At 48.4% G+C, this 20853-nt stretch overlaps 1 protein-coding gene across 2 annotated transcripts in view; it reads right to left on the minus strand.

Annotated features, from left to right (window-relative positions):
- The window catches only part of BCL9 (BCL9 transcription coactivator), a 58003-nt gene extending 38286 nt beyond the window's left edge, over positions 1–19717 (minus strand). The window contains exon 1 of one of the 2 annotated variants that reach the window (XM_021541486.3): positions 19535–19717. The gene's annotated coding sequence lies outside the window, so the exon portion shown is untranslated. Of the gene's footprint in view, positions 1–19027; positions 19245–19534 lie in introns of those variants that run through there. The other variant, XM_021541479.2, reaches the window with a different exon arrangement.
- Positions 19718–20853: the final 1136 nt, after the last annotated feature.

The following is a 20853-nucleotide window of genomic DNA, read 5'->3' on the forward strand; positions in this document are numbered from 1 at the left end:
TGCCTGCCCTCTCTGTCAAACCAAGACAAAATTAATGCCAGCAGTCTATCTTGCTCATGCAAGAAATGCAGGTATTACTGTGTGCAGTGTCCTTAGAAATCACTTGTATTTTTGATAATTGCTTTTATTTGAGCATCCAGCATCAAAGAGTGCAGCAAGAATCTCCTCTAAATATTTAAATGCTGAAGCACAGATACCTTCCACTTTAGAATCTGATAACAGATTGCTGCTGCTCTGTCCAGTGACACAACTTCAGCCTGACTATATCCCATGCAAGTCACCTAGCTTCCTCTTCCAAGTCCTTATTTCTCCCATGTGCAGAGATTGAAGTCTCCCCTGGGTGTTCCTGCTCTTGATGGCGTATATGATGTTCAAAACTAAGATGATAATGAGGAAGGAGAGAACTGAGCCTTAGGATGGTGGCTTCTGAAAGTCACAGATGTGAGGAAGAAATTAGAGTTGTTCTGTGACCTGATCACTCCAGCGTCTTGTTTCCATTAGGACAATGTTTCCCAGGCATTTACTTCCTTACAAAGTATCTCCCAAAGAAAAGGGTTTATGTTCCCGGCAATATGTTCCAAAAAAACGTGTCCCCAGCTCCCTGCTGCCATAAGCAAGCACAACTCCAATGATTTCAAAAAAGCTGCACTTTCTGTGGCCCTAAGGCTATAACACTACAGTAAACAAAGACAAATTCCATAAGCCAGATGCTTTAAGGTCTGAATCCAAGTCTTCAACATCTTAGAGATACAATCCACCAAAAGATGGCTGATCCCACACCATCATCTGGCTCTCACTGAGATGTTCCAGCCACCAGCAGAACACGGATCCCGAGGCCTTATCCTGGGGCACAGAAATGGCTGGTGAACATCACCCCACTCCTCAAAAGGGCAGTGGTACCTTGCTCCTCTAGGATCTGTGCTGGGCCAGTACCCTCAGCCTTCCTGCTGAGTCCTCTGCCATCTCCAAACAGAAATCCCTGTTCACCACTCTAATGGTCACAAGGTTGAGTTTAAGAAATGAAATGCTTGACATCAAAAACAAATGATCTTACAATATCAGCTGCTTACAACTCCAGTCTCTTCATGTCCCATTGTACAGCTTGTTTTCCCTTTACATCTAAAACATCCAAACACTGCTTAGTCCAACAAAGGACCAGCTCAAGACTTGCCAGATTTGGTGTGGGATCCACTGGCACACAGTGAAAACAGACCCATGGCTCAGTTAGATGACAATGCACATCCTGGAGTAATAAGGATGTGATGCAGGATAGTGGCGCAGGACTGAGTGAACACAGCAAATGAATGGTCGTTCCAGCTTCAGAAGTGGTCCCTGAAGAGCAGCAGTAAGGGACTCTGGCTTGACAGCATAGTCTGGGGAATGTACTGCACACAGCTCCAGTGAGTAATGCTGAAAATCCATAGGCAAAGGAAACGTTTTAAAACAGAGAAGGAAAATCTACTTGAAATCAATACCGTGAAGGCCTCTAAAAGGAAACACTCTGCAAAAAAGGGGCACATTTGCCACATATAAATCTTTAATGATATCTTGTAGTTTTAATAAAGCATTAAAAAACCCAAACAAATGACAAAAAAAAAAAAAAAAAAGAAACCCCAGTTGCTGTAATACACCTGAGAGAGGAACCATCCTCACATGGCAAAATATGATTTTCACACCTGGTAAATGAAATAACTCTGCTGCATCCCAAGGCCAGGGTTAGGGTCTAAGGTGAGCTGTTAATGGAAGGTTAGAGACCACAAAACAGCTCTTCAGGGAGCACCTTTCAGATGCTCTTTTCATGTACAGCAGTGCACAGTAATCAGAAGGCAGTGGCAGCACACACTCAAGTCACTGTCACTGACAGTGGTTCTAACTGTGCAGTCACCACTTGATAGCTTGGATTAAGACTGCCGGCTCATGTGCCCATGCTCCTCTGACTCAGGAGAAGGCTCATGCTCTTGTAAGAGCAATCCTGTATTCTTTCATCTCCCTCCTGGCATGCCTTCTGCAGCACACCAGGGTTAACCACTCACCTTCTTCTCTCAGATGAAGAGTGAAGCTGCAGAGCTGAGACAACAAACTTTGCAACCGCATACAGCTAAAGCCTCTGCACCATTAAAGGAAAGCAAGCTCAGAAGATCAAGGCAATGCTGGTAGGAACCCAATGACATTCCGAATCTGTCCCGTATCAGCATGCTAGACTGCTGGATCCAGGCAGAATGGAGACACAATTTGCCAATCATTCAGGAACATGAGACAAGTGAGGCCTGTGGGAAGCCAACAAGCCCCAGAGGTACATACAGATATTTACAACAAAAAATCCCAACTGGAGTCAGCAAGAGGAAGAAGCACAGAGAAAAACACTACATGATCTAGCACCAACCAAGACACATGGCCTAACAAGATGCTTTAGACTATCTGGCTCCATAAATTAGACTGTGATTCCCAGATCTTTAGCTCCCAGCTCCTGCTGATTTCTGAGTATAAAGGGGATGTTTGTCACTCCCAAGATCAGACGCCAGCTCCAACGCCTTTCAAGAAGTACACAGATGAGCATGTTCCTAGGGAAGAATGAGCTACAGCTAAGCCTTCAAACGAGCACAAGGAGAACCTCCTGCCCACAGACAGGAAAGTGGTAACCTCCTTCACTTCCTTTGTGGCTTTAACCTAAACCACAACTCCTCCCTTTGGGTTAGAAGTCTCTTCCACTCATTCAGATGTTTGTCAGCTTGTCTCTCTAATACCCAGAATTCATCACTGCCACATAGGAAAAAAAAAACCCAGATCTCTTCTTTTTTTCTCTCTCCCACACCCCTTTTGCAGTTTCTTTCCTAAACAAGAACGGCTTCAATGTATGGGAAAGCAAGTCTAAACTACAGCTCTTCAGGCACAGGCACAGAAATTAGCAATTGCAACATGAGGGGGCAGGGAGAAAGGAGACGTTGGCATACAGGCTACACCAACATTTGGGAATGCTGGCAGTGAGGAAACATTGCTGCCAGCAGGAAGAATGATGCCAAAATAACTCACAGGGCTTTTCCATGAGTGCAAGCACTCCTTCCTAGCCCAGGGTGCAACATCCCTCCTGCTTCCCAGGAGAGCTTCAGAGCACGGAAGGGCAGAGAGGGATGGGCAGAGAGGGATGAGCACAGGGATGCCACTCGGGAGGCGCCCTCTTTGTCCATGCACAGGGAGGTGAGAAGAACAGGCCCCATGATCCCCAGTGTGGGGCAGAGAAAGGCGGCAGCTCCCCCTCGGAGATCCCATCAGCTGCTGAACTGAGGTTTAACGATGTGACAAACAGTATCTCCCACCCAAAACACTCCGCATCCAGAGGCGTAACCTTAAGATATCCAGGTGATACCTGGGTTTTTAGAGACAGTTGATCCTTGTGAAAGATTTGAGCAGTTTTTGGAGCAGGCATTTTTTGCTACATGCCTTTACCAGGTAGTTAAGAGAGGTATTCAGTGGGAAACCTCTCCCACAGCTCCCATTGCAACACACAACCGGGCAGGCACCCAGGGTGCTGGGTGATGCAGTCACTCCCTTGCCACCTGCCACTCCCAGGACAGTTCAGGACTATGTAGTGTGAAAAAATAAGCTTTTTATTTCTTCCAGATTTTCAGAAATTTCAAATAACTGTTCTACATCTGATCAGGTTAAAAAAAAAAAAAAAAAAAACAACCCTGAAAAAGTAGTTTTCAAAATTTCTACCTAGAAACTGACTAAATGAATTAAATGCAAGGCTTCATTTTGCCTTCTTGAAATGTTTAATTTTGACAGCTTTAGAATTTTTCTCCATTTTTTTTCCAAGATGAAACACAAAACTGGAGTCAACTTTTCCTGAAAATAGCAACAATTCTGGCAAATCAGCAGTTTTCCATGAAAAAATATCTCTGGAGAAAAATCCTAGCAAAACCTAGTTCTGTTATTTCCTCCCAACATCACACAAGAATATGCCTCCATGGTGTAATTCTCCCTTAAGTTTCATAGCAGCTCTGATTCAGACATATTGCACACACAGATATTAGAATATGCCTTTGACATCACCAGCACAATGCAAAACAGTGTATATACAATATGGCCAAGCAATGCTGCTATGGAAACCCTCGCTTTGAATTCCCGTGTATGGGGTGTTTAAATTCTTATCCCTAATATTGCTTTAACAGAATTCTGTGTACTTTATTTGCTCAAGTCATCTCCTTCCGTCTGGGAGGACTCTCCCTCCTGGAAAAGAAAGATGGTTTTGTGGGTGAAGCAGAAGGTGATGAGACCTGCCCTGTGTTCCTGGTGCTGCCCCATACACCAGCTCCATGAGCTGCAGCAAGAGAAGTAACCGATCTGTGCCTCAGTTTCCGCAGCTGTAAAATGGAAATAAGATGACGTGTTACTTCGGATGTGACTCGAATGTGCTTAGAAATCCTTTGTGACAGCCAGAGGATACGTGCATTCCTATTTGTTACTTTCTGTAGGCGAGGAGTTACTGTCCTCTACAGACCTATGCTGATGATCTCTCTATGTTGGAGAACCAAATCAGGAAGTACAGTCGCCCACTCATGTAGCGAACAGATAAGTAATAAAGCAGCACACTTGCCAACTCCTAAGGAGGTGGTTTCTTAAAAAGACATAGGAAGCTTTCGTGTTTTGATGCTGACTAATTTCAGAAAGTTCCCATTATCGCTCTCTTAATTTTAAACGTCTTCAAAAAACATGTTTACCTGATATTCTGAAGGGTCTTCTGCTAGGGACAATCAGACCAGCCAGTCTGAAGGTAACGCTGCTGAAGAGGACTCTTGTCTGTCCATCTCCACCAATTGCCAGGTGCTCCTGATGGTCCTAGCGGTACCTTCCAGGTCTCACCTCAACAAGGAGAGGACACTGCAGCCAGCAGTGGCCATCTGAAACTATGCCAGCTGCATCCTGGGACGTACAGCACCACTTCCCACAAAATCTGAGCAGAATGTGCAACCTAATAACCATCACCCAGCAGCAAACTCACCCCTGCAATCCAGTGATCGCAAATGCAGATTAACTCGCTTGCATTTGTCTGATGGTGTAATTGCCAGACTGCACATTCAAATGAGTATTTGTTTAACTGTGTGATACACAGATAGAGCTGATACACTTGAGGCCAAATTTACCCCTGTTGTAATTTCCCTAACTCCAGTAGCAATTACTCAAAGGACTAATTTGGCCCACAGTGTTTCCTAGTAGATGTGATTCATCATTTCTTTCCTATAACAAAGAATAATACACTGTTTCAATCAGTGGTGATGTCCTGGCCTCCTTGAGGCTGCCGGACTCCCTGCTTAATCAGACATAAAACAAATCACTTGCAGAGGCAGAGGCGTACAAGCATGCTTTAATTACAATATTGTAACACCAATTAGAGATCTATCTAATCGAGGACTCAGTACTTCCTACTCGAGTATTACTCCCATGTTGGGATAATTACTGCTAATTAAGCTTGGAACTAATTAGGCCAAATGATCTCATTTATACCAACATAGATGACTTCTAGGAGTTGACACACACACACAAAAAAAAAGTCCAAGGGTGATTTTATCATTCCTGGACCCATCAGCACTTCACTTTCAAAATGGACTGTCCTTTCCCAATGGGTAACCCCTGCTGGAACTCAAGTCCCAGATCTCAGATGATCACACGTTCTCCTAAGGTGAAGAAAGACTCTCTGAAGGCATTTCAGTTGGTTGGCCCAAGTCACCTTCTATTCCAAACACACAGTAGATTAACAGAATCGTGTCCCATCATGGCCTGGTTAGTTCCAAACCTCCAGGCCACTCTCACACAGTTATTGTTACAGTTCTCAGTGCACTTAGCACTACCCACACCCCCAGGACAGCTGCACACAATAAGGAGGTTTGCTGTAGGGTGCAGTGCAGTGTTAAGACAATAACTGAAAAATAAAACCCAAAACAACTCTTCAACATGCCAACAGTCACAGGCACTTGTTGAGTGATTTGCATCAATCCTGCTTAAAATTAGATAAAATACCACTCAGCGAGGGCAGGGACTGACTGGCTAATGGAGATACTGTTTGTGCTACAGGACTTCCCATGTTCACAGTGCGACTGTATCTAACAAAGTAGGCTTCATACTGCAGTCAGAAAAATAAAGGACAGCCCATGAAGCTGTGTTTATGTTGCAGTTCCTCCTCCTCCCCTCCAGCCCCAAAATTCTGCACCAGCTCAGCACCGAGATTCTCAGGTTGAAGTGTCACCAAGGCAACTTCCATTTAAACCTGTTCTTGGCTCATGGAAACAAGTCACAAGCACTAAGGAGGGTGTTCCCCACCCAATGGTTGAACGTGGTGGGGTAAAACAAACCTTAAAAATAAAACCTTTACATTTTGTCTGGGTATTTTGGTATTTATGAGTTAGCTTCTCATCCTAAGACAGTTTGCACCAATTGCATGATTTCCTCCTCCAGTATTGGCTGATTTCAGATTCATGGCTGAGTGAAGGAAGAATGCCACCTATCAGAACACCAGTCCCACCTCTCTAAGTGACCAGACATCTTGCAAATGAAAAGAAGGACCATATCCAAAAACTGGCTGGGGTCACCCATCCTGGCACCCATCTGCACTATGAACTTCATAAACCTACATAGTCTCCTGTCCCTGGGTACCTCAACACCTCTGCTTTGCCTGTTGCATCTGCAGAGGCTGCAAACCAGCAGGTCTGTGCTAACAGACACTACAGGTAGCTCAGGAAGGGCTCAGTTACAGTCACTGCACATCCACTCTTCCAACTCCTGCCTCAAAATCAAGCCTTATGGGACCCACTTCAAGGTGCAGCATTGCTTCCTCCTTACTTCTGGCTTTCTCTCACCAACTGCCTTTATTACTCCTAAAGCTTCCTCCTAAACACATCATTTTCTCACGCTTCCTTGTACCTCAGGCTGGAATCCTGAAGCTGCTGAACCCAGGAATTCACCATTGTCTCCAGGTCTTCTTCCAGCCTGCCCCTTTATCCTCACAGCAATCATTGTTCCCTGGTGAGTCAGACACCCCCCCCCCCTTTCTCCCCTCCAAATGCCTCCTGAACAATCTTCTCTTTTCCAAAGCCTGTCAAAACTGAACCCAGCAGGATTCCCTACACCAACCTGACCTGGTTACAATACCTCCTGGAACTGATCCTCCAGCTGTCTGTGAAATTTCTGTAGAAGTGCCACTTCTTTATGCAGTACCATTAGCAGAAGTCTAATAAATAATGCACAGGAATAACACAATCCCCAATAAACAATGTACTGCTTCTTCTCCTATTTTCTGAAGTGAGCAACATGGATCCTAAATCTGATCTCCCCCTCCAGTTGTTACCCAATCCTCATCTTAGCTACCAAACTCTCTCCTCCCTCCCCTAGCAAGCCTGTCATTCCTTTCTTCCCAGCTGCCAGAGGCTCTGCTGCTACCTCCTCCAGCCCAAATACACTGGCAGACATGAATGCAAGCGTCCACACAACACAAATGCAAACATCCAGGCACATCTCAGGTTGCATGTTGTAAATGCACGTTTCCATACACTGCAGTAGTGTATGGAAACACGTGCACAGCCCACTGAATATCATATTTATTTGGGTATCTGCTGGAACCCCTGAAGGAAGAGGTGAGTTGGAGGAGATCTTCTAATGAAAACAAAATCACTGAACCCGAAGTCTGGGCAAGACAGTGGTAGATATATGATCAGGGCAGACTTCAGCAGAAGCACACATTGGGCCCAGGGGGCCTCTGAATGGCTTCTTTAACGTTAAAAGGGAGGAATTCAGGAGCTTTAGATCAGAAGTACATCCCAAACGGGCATTAGACTCTAATAAATAAGGTGCTTTACACTGACTGAATGCCAGAAACCTCCCTACATCCTCCCCACGGTCTGCATACAGGCATCTCTACAGTCGCTGGTGGTTTGGATGGCAGAAACCAAGCAAACAATCTCCCCATGTCGCAGAGGAGGGAAGGGAAGCAACATCCTGCTGAAGGAACATCAAGCCAAGCTACGACAGAAAGCACCATGAATTTGGTGCTTGGTGTCTGTAGGCACAAAAAGCCTGTTTTCTAGCTCTAATTTGGGACTGCAGTAAATCCTTCAGGACACGGACTGTCTCTTTCCAGGGTCTGGACAGCACACTGCACAATGGGACTCCAGCCCCATATCAGCACTCCAGCATGCAGTGTACAAATATTTACTGTCACCAGCGGCCTGCAGAGAGAGGCTGTCTCAGATGGACCTCCCCAGGGGCATCTGCAGAGATGATGGAAGTCTGAGTCAGTGACCTAAGACCCAGACCTGGGGAGCTCGCTGCAAGTAACAGTTCAGCATGTCCTCCTTCCAGACAGGTTCCCTTTTTTTCAAACACTCACTGATTTGGAGGTTTTAACACTTCTTTTGCTGAGTAAATCCCATAATCTTATCCAGTGTCTGCACACATGCAAAATTGGTAGCCAGCCTTGCAGGGCCCTAAATGGTCAACCCTATATTTGAAAACAAGAGGCAAAAAGCACAAAGAAACACACACAGGCAAGAAATAAACAAATTCTCATTCTCCCAGCACATTAGCCATGGGAAAACATGCAGGGTCCCAGCAGCAAGATGGCAGGAGTGTGGGGATGTTGGCCCTGTCCCCTTACATCCTGAATATCTGGACTGGCTCCAGCTCCTTTTACAAAAGGAAAGCATAGGGGCTGCTGCTTAGTGCAGGCAGCTACCAGGTTCATAACCTCAGCCCTCCCAGGAGCTCAGGCTCTTGTTGAATAAAACAGGGACACATACCTAAGTCTGAGGTTTAGAAACAATGTATTTATTTGTTATTATTTTCAGTTATCTGAGCGCAGTAAAGGTCAGAACGCTTACCTTCTGGGGTTGGTTCCTGCTCCCACTCATGTGGTTCAAAACCAATTGAATGATTTTCTGCATACTTCTCAGGCAGAAAAAAAAAAAAAAAAAAATCCAGAGGGAATGAAACCTGATACAGGGCATTTTCTAAAGAGGATCTGTGGGAAACAAGGATCCACCGCAATGGGAGGAAGGGCTTGTGGGCATTCCTGGGTACCTCCTCCCCAGTCTCCCTTACACACAATGAAACATGAATAAAGATGACTGAGGAGGCCACAGCTTTTTACCTACATTTTAGCCTCAGCTGATATCAAGGACTGGAGAGAACAGTATCACCTACATGATACTCCCAGAGCTGCATTTTGGGTGACAAGATTCAAGGACATAGCTGCATATCCTGTGCCCTGTGCACCGGCTGCTCCATAATCTCCAAGATTAATTTATGCAAAACATGGGAAGATGTGCTTTTTCCTTTTGCAGTGAATGACTTCATTAACCTTTCAGGAGCTTGCCAGTAGTGAAGTAGAAGCAATGGGAAAATCACACTTCTGGGAAAAGGGGACTTCTGCCATGTAGCTAAGAGTACATACCTGGGAGAAGCCAAAGACCAGAAAATTATGGACTCTGGTTCAGGAATCTGCCTTCGTGCTCTGCTCTCCCTCACACCCTCCAATCTCTGCCCTGCTCTTGCAATGGTCCTCCTCTCCTGGCTTCTGACAGCTCAGGGCATGACCACGGAGACAAGGAAGCCAGATGGGAAGGCAAATGAGGTAGAGGGTTTTAGACACAGTCTGGAGAGAGACCTAGCCCAGAGGCAGAGCAGGAGGGAAAAAGCAGGTAAAACAGGTGAAGCAGGTATGGAGAGGGAGAAAAACGGCTGTGGGAAAAATGGGAAAAGGTGCACAGCACCTGACATGAAGCACGAGGGAGGACACGCTAAGGAAGGGTCAGAGGGTTGCAGAGACAGAAGGGAGAAATCAGGAACTGTCTGGTCAGGGAAACTGAGGCTCATGACTTTAAGAAGCCTGGGATTGACACCTAACGGGGAAATGTGCTACCCAGGAGTAGAGCTAAACTCCACTCTACTCTGGCCAAAAAGTCACCATGCCCTGTCCTTTAGGACACTGGATGAACTTCAGCACATGGCTATCTTGACCTCTTTCTTCGTGACTTGCTGTCAGGAACACCTCATGAGCCCTGATTTGGCTGTCTCTCCCATCAGCCTAGATGCAGCCACCTCTGCCTGCCCTGAGAAAGGGACTTCTCCATGCCATGTGTCCCCCATGTGGGGAGAAAACACAGTGCATAAGGGGATATAAAAAACCCACCACTTTTTAATTGCTGCCACTGGACTCGATCCTTGCAGCCAAAGTCCTGTCCCTGAGAGAGGTGGTTAAATACACTGCAACCACCCTGGCTGACTTGGAGGAAACTCCATCCCACATCAGATAGTGGGATAGGCTCCTCGTGGGATCAGGTGGCTCTCTCAGGCAGATGGAGAGGGGTTCTCCCTAAGGCAGTGAGTGTTATTGCTGTCCTGTTGCAAGAGCAGGACACGAAGCACAGGTCTCCCAGGAGCATAGCACAGTTGTCTTGACCTGCTGGGCACTGCGGGCTCAACACAACTCTCCATCAAGATGCACAGGACTTCCCAGACTTTTGGTGCTCATCCTCCCCCTCCTCCATCATGGCTTTCCCTGGCAGAGCATAGGGCCCTGAACTCAGCTGGAAGTGACACATGGGACAGTCATCTCTCAACAACCAGAGATTAACGGGCAGCCAGGCACAACACAACCCATGTTTTCAGAACAGAGTGTCTAGAGCCAGGGAGAAGTCAGGGGAATGGGAATAGGACAATGGGACCAGAGAAAGTCACAAGGTCATGTCCAAGGAGGTGAGGTGACATAAGGAGACAACATTTGAGACTACAGCCTTCATCAAGCTTCCAGGCAGAAACAAAGTGCTCAGACATTAAAGTGACAACCATGCTGCAGCTCCAAACGAGACTCGAGGCAGCTCCATCCAGAGCCAGCAGCACACACATGGAGGGAATCTCACCTTGCTCTCTCAGAGGGCGACCCCCACCCTGCCTGGCCAGCCAGGGCTGCAGCAGAGCTGTCCAGCTGATCCCACGCCCTGTCCTTGTCCCTCAGGCCTGGCCTGCCAGCCCTGCCCGCAGCTCCCGGGCCGCAGGGACCCGAAGCTGGCAGCAACAAAAAGGGGTCCGCGGTGGAGACGCACAGAAGGGAGGAATTTGGAGGATAAACCAGAGGGAAGCGATAGGAGTGTGGCGCATGAATAGTGGGGGAGGGTAGAAGATACAGGGTGAGAGAAGAAAATGACATGAACAGAAGGAAGAGAGCTGCAAATAGAAGGGGATATGGAAACAGCAGAGAGAGACAGATTGCAAGAGCAGTGGAAGTAGAGGAGACCTAAAGGGACAGAATATAATAATAACAACTCTTAAAATGAGAGGAAAAGGGGAGAGAGGAGAGGAGAGAGGAAAAAAGGTAGAAAGGAGAAGGGGAGAGGGGTGAGGGGAGAGGGGAGGGATTTATGATTTCCTGGAGAGGGAAGACAAATGCCCTGCATGTTTTTCTCCTTAGTTTTCAAAGGTTTTGTGGAAGCAGAGTGAAGACTTGTCATCTTCATTTGAAGAAGGGAAGAACTACGGCACAGAGACAGAGAGGCAGTGAATGAGTGAGGTGGTAGAAAGAAGCTTGGCTCCCTACTTTATATCTTCCATCAAAGACACAGGTGAAGAACAGCCCAGACTTTCTTCTCCTGAGCACACCACAGAGAATCCACTACTCAAAGATGGCAGGAAGAGAGCTTGCCAAAAAAGTAAGAGATAACCCAAAGTAACGAGAGAAAAAAAGGGGTACCTGCTTTTTTTTTTTTGCCAGCACCACCAACATCTCTGAAGATCTGTGTTTAGATGTATTCAGGGTAAATTAACCTAGAACACACCAAAATGAGCACTGTCTGAGTGCTTACGTGGGGAGCTGCCCACAGGGAGATGTTGCAGTGTGGGTTCAGGTACTTGCCAACCCTCCCAGCCCACAGCCAGCTGCAAGGAAAATGGAAGGAGGGTGCACAGGAGGCTGCATGACGGAGGCTCTGCTCCTGCAATGCTGACTTGATGTCCTTTGTTTACAGGTTTGTTTTTTTTTTTAGGGTGTCTAAAATTTATCCAGTTTAATTTGTACCACCTTTGTGTTTCAGCTGCCACTATGGAAAACAGGCTTTTTTTGTCTACAAACAGACACCAAGCCCCCAAGCACATGTACACCCAAGCCAAACAGAGTTTGTAAGAGCCTTGAATAAACCAAATATCTGGTGCCTGCTTGAACTCCCACATGCACTTGGGCAAACAGAGCTTCCCAGTTATTCCCAGCACACAGGAACCCAAAGGATCCAGCATTTTCCTGATCTCAGACAATACTACTTTATGGCTTGCTAGCACAAGAATTGTCTAGGATTCCCTCATCAATAAGTGACAAAGGTCTCTCTGCTATAAATTGATGTTAATGGCAGGCTGTGTACCTTGTTTATTTATTGCCAAGGAAGAATATTTGCCGTGGCTGTCAAGTTTATAAAAATATTTCCATGGCTTCAGACAGCTTGGCATTTTTACATGCAGCTGAGAAAGTGGGTGAATGTACAGATGAAAAATTGAGGAAACATTATTGAGGTTGGAAAAATATCTCCTGGCACCACCAAGGTGGCTTAGAAAGGCCAGGAAGGTCAGCGATATTTCTGAATAAAATGCATTTTTTTCCCCACCAGGGGTTTCTGAGGAGTTGGCAATAATTAAGCATTACAACACCTTTCTGAAGTAGATAACCCAGTTAAGGCCATCTGAGGTTAAAGGACTTGCCCACGATCACACAAAGCAAATCAGCAGCAGAGAAGAGAATTAAACCCAACAGGCTTAGCTTCCATGACCCAAGTCCTACACACCTGGCTGACGTCCAGATGGAAGCACAGGAGCTGTACCAGCTGTGGACCTGACTGTCAAGCACAGGTCTTCCCAGGCAGTCTAGCAATTGGGCAAAGAGCTGAGCGACAGGCACCCACCCCAACTTCAGACAGTAATTGTGAAAACAAGTGACAGAAGGCTGGGAAGCAGTGCCTAGTTACCAACCAGGGTGCCAAGTGGATTAAATATACATCGATAGATTCAATTACAAAGAGCAGCATGCAAAATGGAAGTGATTGCAGTCAACGACCCAGGATGGCAAGAAATAACCTGAAAATAAAATCACGGGTTTCAGTAAGGAGAAATCCATGCTTCCAGACCTCGTGGAGAAAGTTCAGCTGCCAGCCCCCAGGGGTATTGTCCCAGGGCACCCCAGGCTGGGAGGGTGCAGTGACACCCAAGCCCGAGGGCTAGTGAGAAGCCTGCAGGACTCAAGTTTAGTGGGCTGAGAGAGATCCATATCACCTAATGCTGAGCAGCCCTTTGTTATCACTGTCACCAGAGAAGCTGGAGAGTGAAGTGCAGAGAAAGTGAGCTGTTCTACTGTGTCTCCCCCCCAGCTGCCTGCATCTCACCGAGTGAGGAGGAGGAGATCTGTTTCACACTTAGGGGGTCCTGGGCTGGAACATTCAAGGATATGGATGCTTCCCAGCATGGATATTCAGCCTTGCATCCGTCTGTGCCCTAATTCTGTTTTGGGGGGCCCTGAAAGTACTGGATTTGGCAGAAGTAAGGTCAGATCCTGACAGCACTGACAAACTCAGCAGTTCAACACTCCTCATCTGTAGGAGGAACGGGAGCTCACTCTGCTCTCCTTCACTCATGCATTTCCCCTGGATTTCAAAGCGTTATGGAATTTTCATTGCAACCCCCCAGCCACCTCCATCCTGGACTTATCACAACACATGCACTGCCATGATCACTAGTAAAGATTTAATTTCCTTCTTCTTGAAGCAAAAATAGAAAGGATAATCATTCAGCACTCCATACACACAGCTGTCACCTGAAAAATGCAGGTGAACACAGTTAAATGCAAAGGCAAGTACAATCTCAGACCATTTTTTGGTACCTGGAGAACTAGACCAGCAGTATTTTGCATGCAAGATTACAGGTCTGTGTGTAGTTGCATTTTCACATTCCATTACTGCAATTGCACACAGCCAGTTACGTGCCTTAGCAGCAGCTTACAAAAGCAATTGCTGCTAAACATACAAAATCCAGCCCCCAGATGCACACGCGCAAGACTAAAAAACTGGTCCTTATTTTTCTGCCACAGAAAAGACGTGTATTTGCTGGCTGTGCCTGCTCCCTGTGCAAACAGCACACCAGTGTATTTCATTGCATTTGTATGTTGAGCCACATACTCATTCAAGCTTTGCAATAACCTAAAATGTATACAGCATTTTGCAATTAGAAGCATCCCAAAAATGCAAAAAAGGCCCCAGTTTTTGCATAAAAAAATCTTCTCCCAGCAAGCAACTGTAACCACCTCTCTAGCCAGAATGTACTGTCTGTTTAAGGCTCCAGAGAACACAGTGCTTACCCTTTAAGACAGTAAGAGATGAATACTTTTTTTCATTTAAACTATAGGGAGTTTTACCTAGATAGACTGCAATTTCCTGAGCTCGAATCTGGCAAAGTGCCCAGGGCTAAGACCACTCCCCCTTCTTCTTTTGGCAAAAATTACCATGGCGTCTTTAATAGTCAGAAGTAGTTTTTAGGGGTTTTGTTTTCACAAAAGATGCTGAGAAAAACCAGTTGCAAGCAAGAAGGCAAGCCGGGTACTGCAGAACTTCTAAGAACTAGACCGATGTTCAACATCTGAAGAGTACTATCCCCAAATACTCTGCCCAGGGATGGTTCAGTTCTGAGTCACAGGGAAGTGAACTGAATCACAAATAGCCATTCCTGCTAACTGCTCTCAGCCCCCCACCCATCCCAAGTTTACAATCCCAGCAGTGACCAGGTTGAGGTTAGCTTGGGAAAGCTGATGAGATCACAGTCTGGGGAGATACAGCCTCAGACAGCCTCAAGATTTTGTTAACCGGCTCCTTGTTTTGTGTGGAGACACGGACAGCAGTTGTTTCACCAGGTTTACCATATGTTTATAATATTGTTGTTAGGGGAATACACGTCCAGTCCATGTCACTGGCAAGTTGTGCTGTTTTCTGCTGGAAGGACAAAACAGAATTCACCATCCAACAGAGTGTGTGCATGCTTCGAGCAGAAGTTACCGTCACGTGAGTCAGGCTCGGTGTGGACCACGCGCTCTGTCCGTGGGCACGGTGTCTGCACAGGCACACACAGCCCTTTGGGGTGCTGGGCAAGCATCACCCCAGCTCACAGACTGCAGCAGGAAGCTCCACGCCAGCTTTAAGGCAATTTGCCTAAGGCTGCCCATTAGATCAGTGCCAGGACCTCAAGTTCTGTGAGACCTCCGCATCCGATGGCCATTTCTCACACGGAACAAGTGAAGGATAAAGTAGGGTCTCAGTTAGGATCACAACTTTGCATCACATAGAAAATGTGTTTGCTTCCCCACATGTCTCAAAATGGTGTTTAGGGCAGTGAGTTGGCTTATGGGACACAGGAGTTACAAGTTTGTGTGTGAGAGACTGTCAAAACTACCATGCCTGGGCTCCCTGCACCCTAAGGCACAGGGCAGGGAGCACCAGTGGGGCTCCCATCTCCAGTGGGGCTCCCATCTCCAGTGGGGCTCCCATCTCCAGTGGGGCTCCCATCTCCAGTGGCTCTGCCATGCAGAAGCAGCACTGAATAACTGATAGCTGAGGAGAAATCTCTTGTCTGACAGCCCCCAACAAAATTCAGGCTGAAGGAGTGAAACACATTTTGTTTACTGCCAGCCCCACCAACTCCTGAGCTGCCACTGAAGACCTCTGAAGCAAGAGCAGCTGACTGGAACAGCACACCACCAGTTCAAAGGAAAACCGATTTACCCATTTAGTCTCCTTCCAGACATCAGCAAACAGCATAAGAAATGGCCAACTCCCCTCCCCGCCTCCACCCCCCCCCAGCCCTGACACGTTGCCATTTTCTGTCCCCGTCTCCATGCAGCTCGTCACATCCCATGCTGCAGTTGAGGAACGCCGTGCAGGGTTTAATTGTGCACACGTTCTCCGGGGAAGGGCGGCATGGGATGTCCACAAAGGAGTGAGGCAGGAGGCCAAGGCTGGTTATTGGCCTCGAGTCATACTCGCTGATTGGCGCGTCAAGGATTTTAAAGTGCATAGCTGATCAGATCAGCAGCTTGTCCTAGAAGGAGAAAAGTGACATAAAATATGCACAAGCCTTCCTTCTGTCCTGACAGCAGGTTGAGTTTTCAGATGATGTGGAAACAGCAGCCTGCTCTCCTCCCCCCAACATGGTCTCCTCTCCTGCCTTTGCTGCAGCGCTGCCGTCTTGTTCCCGACTCCAGAGACTCTGCTCCCTCCCCAGCCTTCACGCCGAGGCTCAGACTCTGGCCAAGAGGCTCCATGCCACTGTTTTTATGCCCACTCAGCCCTTGGCCTTTCTTCTCAGCATGCCAAGCAGGGGCTCATTAGTGTTCCCTGTTGTTAAGCTTTTGCAGTTCAAGCCTGTCCAGCGCCAAGCTGGACCAGAAAGGCCATCAAATCCCCATCCAGGAGGGTGCAAAATTCCCTGTGCTGCCAGCCCAGCTGGAATTCAAACAGGTGATCCTGGAGAGGAAAGGTGGAGCGTGCACGCGTGCGATCTGCGTGTGTGGGAGCAGCAAGTGAGCTCTGCCTGAAACGAGCTGCTGCTGCTTCAGCTTCTTCTCAAAGAGAGTGACTCGGGGCACCTGCGACCTGAGATCTGTCCTCTGCGTGTGCATGTGTGTAACATTTTATTTGTGCATGCGAGACGCCTGTGGTGTGTCCCTGCACCATCATGGGAATGCTGCCATGAATGGAAAAGCTAAAACACGTCACATACTGGTTTTTTAAGTCTCAGCCACCTCACGTGCAGTTGGTGCTATCACAAAGTCGGCTGTCATATACTACTGCTACCAGGCTGAGGGAATAAGCTATCCTGTAAACTGAGGAAAACACGAGAGCTGGCCCATGTCTGTGCAGGAACCACGCTCACAACACGTGCACATTGCCCCTCAAGAGGAAGGATGTGCAACACAAGCAGGTGTGTTTGCACAAACTTCTTGTTTCCATGTGCGTGGAGGTGCAGGGTGTGTGGGAACATCGATAAAGCAATAAAGGTTTATTTCATCCCCACACTTCACAAGGGACAGATGACTTTCTCCTTGCTACTGTCAGATTCCAGCAAAATAAACAGAAATTTACAAAGATATTTTAACAGAAGGCCTCTCTATCAGAGAAGCCACCTATGGAAAAGGCAAGCCACATGCTCTCTTCTCATTCTTTCAAATGTAATTCTTGCCCAAGTCACAATCACTCCAGCTACAAAAATCTCTTCCCCTCACCAAATGCCCCAAACTCTGCCAAGTTAGAAACTCAACCTCTGTGTTCTTCCACACTGCAAAGTCCTGCTACATGACACTTAGCTTAGCTGTGCTTTAGCCTTGCCTGTGCCTTGATTCAGTTCAAAATCTCCCCTCTTTTTAAAGCCCTCCAAGGAGATAGTCCAAGGTCTTCCTTAGACATCCTCTCTCCCCACTCTCCCATCTGTCTACATCCTCTCTCCACGGATTTTCCACCCAGCTTCAGAACCATAGGTGCTGGAGCCACCTCCTTCTTCTCCCCAGGTCCAGCTGCCTAGAACAGGCATTCTTCCTCCCTACCTCATTGCCTGACAAGTCTCCTTTCAAACATGATCTGATACTTCTCCCCCTCCTGTGACGATAAACCTCAGAGTCTCTCTCCTTGCTTCTCACATACCTCCATCACTGGACTGCCTGTAAGGCATGTGGGATAAAGGTATCCTGGAAAACGTTACAGCAAATCACAGGGTTTTGCTTTGATTCTTTTCCTGCTTATTTATTTATTTTTTGAAGGGAGGTAACAAGTCAGAGAGAAGCTGGCTGAGATTTCTGCCGTACATTTTTTTGCAGCGGCAAGATCCTCCATCTTCCTTGCTGGATTGAATAGGGTCTCAGGACAATTTAGACTCCCTCCCCCATCTCCAATTCCTGCTCATATTCTTCAACACATGATGCTCTCCTCCCAGCGTTGACTGGGAAAGCACATATCCTCACTCTCTCCCCCTCTTCCAGCTCCTGCCTCACATAGGTTGTGCCAGGACATTAGGATGACGAACATTTGTGCAGCTCAGAATCTTGTCGGTTATTTTTTAACAAAACAACTAGAATCAATGAAACCTGAACGACGGCACACCACAAACTTAAAAGACCTCGTGAGGATGCACCTAGCATTTCAGGAGGCTTCCTGTGTCTCATGCCATAATGAAAAAAATATCCCTCCAAATTTGACCAAAGCCGGTACCGATACTGTGATAAGCCCGGGTGTGAGGAGCAGGGATTCTCTCCCCTTTGCTGGTTCTTTTTTTTTTTTTTTTTTTTTTTTTGGCTCTTGCACATTATCACCTCACCAACAGTAGGATAACAGCTACAAAACCTCCGGCAAGAGAGCAAGCAAGCAGGCTTCACGTTGCTGCTCTCACGCCGAGCTCGATATTTACTTGCTGATAAACGGCAACTGTAAATACATCTCATCTAATCTCCCGACATCCAGGAGGGAAGAAAACATCTCCCATCCCCGCGGCGAATGCCCGGCTCGGAGGCAGCGGGATGGAGGGCTGACAAAGACCCCGCTTTCCGCCCTCCCCCGCGGGGCTTCCCCCGGCGCGGGGCAGCGGGGCCGGCGGCCGCCCCGGGCTCTGCCCCCGGCCCTTCCTCGGCTCGCCGCCCCCGTAAAAGCCGCCGGGACAGAAGCCAACAGGTGGAAGGCGCTTTTTGTCCCTTCCGCGCCCGGTCCCGGGATCCCCCCGGCCGGCGCGCTGCCTCCCCGCGCCCCGCCGGCGGGGGCAAGCCGAGACGGGGGGGAAACTGAGGCACGGCGCCGCGGCCACGGCCGCCGCAAAACTTTCCTCCGGCGAGCCGGGGGCGCCGGGCAGCGGCCGGGGCTGACTGCGGCACACGCGGCTCGCAGCCGCCGGGGCCGCGCCGGGGGAGCGGCGGCGGGCGGGGAGCGGCCCCGGGGGCGGCGGCGCCGGCTCGGAACCCCCGCCCGCGGCCGGCGCTTACCTGTCTCAGGCGGCCAGGCAGCGGGGCGGCATGGCGGGGGCGGCGGGGAGCGGGCGCTGCGCCGGGCGGGCGCTACGGCAGCATCGGGGCAACTCACGGGGAAGCCGTGCCGGGCCTTTTGTCTGCGCGGGGCGGCGGGGCGGCGGGGCCGCCTCCCCCCGCGGGCGCCGCGGCGCTTGGTACGGCCCAGGCATTCATGCCAAGCGGCTTTCACACATGGAGGCTTGTCTCCAGCGGCTGCTGACAAGCCACAAACAAGGCGGCCCCCTCCCTCCTCCTCCTCCTCCTCCCGCCTCCCTCCTCCTCCTCCGCCGGCCTCCTCCATGCGAACTCCAACTCCGGTGACAGGCGCGGGGCAGGGAGAAGGGCGCCCGCCGCCGCCCCGCGAACGCGGCCGGAGCCCGCTTTTCCCCCTGCCGGGAGGAGCCGGGCCCTTCCAGGCTCCCTCCGGCAGCAAAGGCAGCGCTAAACCCGCCGAGCAAAGAGCACAGGTCCGCCGCGTCCCACCCTCGGCAGCGCCGCCACGAGCCATGGCTCCCGGTGCTCCGGCTCCTCCAGGATCCGCCGAGGAGCCGGCCAGGAATTCGCCCGGCTTTCCCCCTCCCAAGGTCGTACAAATAACCGGGCACGCCGAACGGCGGAGACCCAACGCCCAGGGCCTCGGGGTCAATTTCATCCCGCAGCAGAGCGGTGGTGGGAGGCGAGGGGAAAAGAGGAGGAAGAAATCACAAAAAAACAAGCCCTCCTGGACTCCGAAAAATTTTTGCAGCTGCCCATTACCGTAAACAGAGGGAAAGCCCATTTTTTCAGGGCGAAAGTCTAGGTGTCACAAGGCATTGGAAGCCAAGACACCCAAAAAAGGCCTGGCCCAATGGCGGGGCCGTGTTGGGTTCAGGCTTGCAGAGATTTGAGCTAAGTTTTTTCAGTGACTTCAGCCGAGAGAGTTCCCTGGCCATGCAGGTTTGCAGGGCTTCCATCCAGCAAAAGCCAACCCAAAACATAGCCCCTGTGAATCATTAAACTCTGCTGCCTTGCGTACGGGTTCAGCAGGGTTCAGTCGGCCCAGAAAGCAAACCGCATGACCGACTGTCATAAGTTTCGTAACAAAACCACAAAACTCAATCTCAAAAAACACATCCCTGTCCAGGGATAACAAAAGATTTTTTTTTTTTTCTCCGAGTCCCACCAGTAAAGGTCTGGTGGAGCCCGGAAGAGTGTTGCACAAGAATCAGCTGGTTTCATTTAATAAAAGCAATTATAATAATCATAATAATCACCAGTTGGATAGCTTTTGTTGTCCAATGATCTCAAAGACATTTTACTAACCCAGACAAGTATTTTTATCTAAATTTAACAAGTGGTAAAACATTTGGGCAGATGAAGTGATCTATTGAAGGTCATCTTCTGAACCTGTAACAGAAAGGAGAATTTTTGAACTCAAGTGCCCAACAGAAAAGACACTTCCCAAAACAGAGCTCCTACAATTACCCCAAAACTCAAAAAAGTTTTATTCAAGTCACTGTTTTGCTGAAAGAAATTTTAACCAGGTCTAATTTGTAGCTTGGATACTAGGGCAGATGCAAATGAGGTTCTTCCCAGGAAAGAGAAATAGAGGTCAAGTGGTGAAGGAAGACTACAACCAAGGTTGACTGAGGAGAAAGGAGAAGGGGAAGAGCAAAGCCAGAAGAGAAGGCTGGAAAATCAGAGACACACCTACAAATTTCCCAGCTGGAAGAGCAGGATAGCTCTCTCTCCAAGAGATTTGGGTGAAAGGTTCAAAGGCTATGTGAAGAGTATAAAAAGGTGGAAGAACTCAGAGTCTGGAA

The sequence above is a fragment of the Lonchura striata genome, chromosome 2, assembly GCF_046129695.1.
Source record: "Lonchura striata isolate bLonStr1 chromosome 2, bLonStr1.mat, whole genome shotgun sequence".
In the NCBI taxonomy this organism is placed as follows: domain Eukaryota; kingdom Metazoa; phylum Chordata; class Aves; order Passeriformes; family Estrildidae; genus Lonchura; species Lonchura striata.